Below are 3,574 nucleotides of genomic sequence, written 5' to 3'. Positions count from 1 at the left end.
ATTTGATCTTGCTGAAAAACAGAAACTTTTGCGCTCACGAAAATAATTCTCATTTTTAATAGAAGCGTGATAAAATACTGATTGTACAAATTTCTCACATTGTACTAATTTTTCAGATTTTTTGGAGTTATAGAAGTATTCGAAATATTCATATTGCTACACACTGTTCTGTTTTTTACAAATTCTATTTTCTTTGCGCTGTGTGCTTGTTTTGATTATTCTATGGTTTCCTTTGAAGAGTTTTGCCATAGACAAGTTTGAATACAGTAGATATAATTCAAATATAAAATATGAATGGGTTTGCAACAGTACTTATAGTAGTGATTTGCTTTCTTATACTAACGGATCTCACGAAGGTTTTGTTGAGTTTTGTGTGATTGAAGTTTTCAAGCTTTGGGTGAGATCGCGATGGATGAAAGAATAAGGATTAGCAAAAGGCTAAGATTGGGGATGCCCAAGGCACCCCAAGATAATATTCAAGAAGTATCAAGCAACTAAGCTTGGGGATGCCCACGAGTGGCATCCCCTCTTTCTTCTAACAACCATCGGTATTTTACTTGGAACTATATTTTTATTCATCACATATTATGAGTTTTGCTTGGAGCGTCTTGTATGACATGAGTATTTGCTTGTTTTTCCTTTTAATTTTTAATAATCATCCTTACTGTACACCCCTATTTTGGAGAGCCAAATTATGCTATGCTTGCTCCTATGCTTCACTTAAATGTTTAGAGCCTTGGAATTGCTCTAGTGCTTCACTTATATATTTTTGAGCACGGTGTGCTTTGTTATCTTTGAAGAAATTCTCTCATGCTTCACTTAGATTAATTTGAGAGAAAGAAATATGATGCTCATGTTCTTCACTTATATTTGTTTGAGCTTATTAAAAAAAGAAACACATGAAACTAGTTCCAAAGTGATAGATATCCAAGGAGGATATAATAAAAACTTTCATGAAGATCATTGGACAAAATGAACTTGATTCTTTGTAATAGTTTTGAGTTATGATGATAGTGATATGTGAGTCATGTTGATGAGTAATTATGCTTTAGTAAGAATATTGTTGTTAAATTTGTGATTCCCTATGCAAGCATGAAAGTCAATAGTTATGCAATGAAATTACATCCTACTTGTGGTGCATTATTCGGTGTTAGTTATGCTTAATGCTCGCTTATGAGATTTTTCGTTTCTTGGTTGGATGCTTCTCAATCTTTTGCTAGCCTTCATTTGCACTAAGTATGATCACTACTTGTGCATCCAACATCCTTTAAACCAGTTTTGCCATATGAGTCCACTATACCTACCTATATGCGATATTCTTTTGCCGTTCTAAGCAAATTTGTATGTGCCATATCTAATTTTCAAAATAAATTTCTCTTTTGTGTGCTCGTACCGCTCATGAAACGGTAGGGGGTGGCTGATATTTTTCCATGCTAGATGTGTCATACTCAAGATGAGTGTTTATTCACTTTTCATTGCACAAGAGTACGAGAAAGGTATTAGGGATGCCCAGTCCCGAAATGAAAAATGAATTTACTTTATGTTATCAAATAATAAATTCCTTGGAAAGTGTTGGTATGGAAGGTGTAGCGACCAGACCTCAAATGGCCTGTGCTGCTGTGCACCAGTGTCATCCCTGGATCAGTAATGCTGACACGCATAGTACAAGTGGAGGATTTATAACAGAGTAGCAATCACACACTTATTACATCCAATATCTTCGAAGAGATTAAGAATGAAAAACATGGCTTAAGGCCATCTAACAACGATAACAGCGGAAGACTTGGAAGATAAGTGAGTCCATCAACACCAGCGGCATCACTGAGTATAAGACCACGACCTAAGGCATCTTACTCGTCGTCTGAAAAGTCTGCAACATGAAACGTTGCAGCCCGAAAACGGGTCAGCACATAGGATATGCTGGCAAAGTAACACATAGAGAGCAATGAACAATAATAATGCTATACTACATGCATATATGGCTGGTGGAAAGCTCTATGGTTACAGTTTTGCGAAAAGCCAATTTTATCCTACTGCAAAGGAATAAATTTTATTTAACTATCATGGTGGTTGTGAAACATGGAGAAGGTACCTCCAACTCAATCCCAATTAAGTGTCATCATTAACCCAACAAAATTAATTATAAGTATCACGGTGATGAGATTCAAATGATAATCCAGGTACTAGATACTCAAGTTGTCCATAACCGGGGACACGGCTAATCATGATCAGTTTGTACACTCTGCAGAGGTTTGCGCACTTTTCCCCACAAGACTCGATCGCCTCCGCTTGATTCTCGCACTACATGATGTTTGAGAAACGGATGACCGAGACACAGTCTTTCAGAAACAATCACTCTCTACTCTGGATGGACCGGTACACCTACTTTCCCCTACATATGCTAGTCCACCTCTTCAAGAGATCCTGTAACCTACTCAGCTATGCTAGAGCCCATAATAGCTTGTGGCTGCACACGGAAGTTTCCAGCATGAATAATCTTATGATCCCTTTGATCCTGGGTGGCGGACCTTATACATACAGACAACACTGGGTTCTCCAGGTGCCTCAATCCACCCAGATGTGAGTTTTAGTTGCCACCTTAAGTTGAACCATTATTAACAATCTCACATCTGTCATGAATATCTCTCAAACCCAATCCACGTCTACGAGCATAGCATGGCAATAATAAAAGCAACGTAGAAGTAACTCCCAAGGGTTTGATAAGAAAACAGGTAATAGGTACTACCTCAACTACTTCCCAATACCCATAGTTTAATTAGATCCTAATCATGCAAGTGTTTGAGGAAAACAGATCTAATGCAGTAAAACTGGGTATGAACGGGGTATGATCAAAGTGTTACTTGCCTTGCTGATGATCCGCAAAAGCTAACGAGTCGAAGTAACAAGCGGCACACTCCGGGTACTCTATCGCAAACAAACAAGCATACAATCAGTACTCATCTAATGCACAAGTAAAACTCGAATGAAAGATCCAACCAGAAAGTTCAACTTAAGAACTCCGGTTTGCAAAAAGAATCAACTCGAAAGAAGCAACGAAAGTCAAACGACGAAAGAAAGAAACTTCGTTTGCTAATCTGGATCTAGGTCAAATTTTACTGTAGCAAAAGCTTGTTTGAGTAGGTTAAACGGAAAGAGAATTTCGAGACGAAACTCTAGGCGCTTGAATCGCCTGATTCCGATAAACGAGCGAGAAGTTAAACAGATTCGAAGATTCGATCAGAAATCAAATCTGAGAAAATAACGAGAAAATCCGACGAAAAAGAAAAACGGACGAACGGTTAAAGAACGGACGTTCGTTAACAGAGAAAAACCGACGAACGCGTTCGTCAAAACGAACGGTTCAGTAAACGCTCGTAAAATAATAAAACCGAAAAAAAACGATCTAGGGTTTTTTTTTAAACAAAGGTTTTTTTTTACAGAAAACCAGCAACGACGGAAACGGGCGGCGGCAGTACCTCGACGGTGGGCTCCGGCAAGGGGCTCCGGCGGGCGCGGGGCTTCGCGGCGGCTCCGGCGGCTCCCGGTTGCGGCGGCGGCGGGGCAAACGGCGGCG

Source organism: Triticum aestivum, chromosome 2D, assembly GCF_018294505.1.
Source record: "Triticum aestivum cultivar Chinese Spring chromosome 2D, IWGSC CS RefSeq v2.1, whole genome shotgun sequence".
Taxonomy (NCBI): Eukaryota; Viridiplantae; Streptophyta; class Magnoliopsida; order Poales; family Poaceae; genus Triticum; species Triticum aestivum.
The sequence above is the reverse complement of the archived record's forward strand: the minus strand, read 5'-3'. Positions refer to the sequence as shown.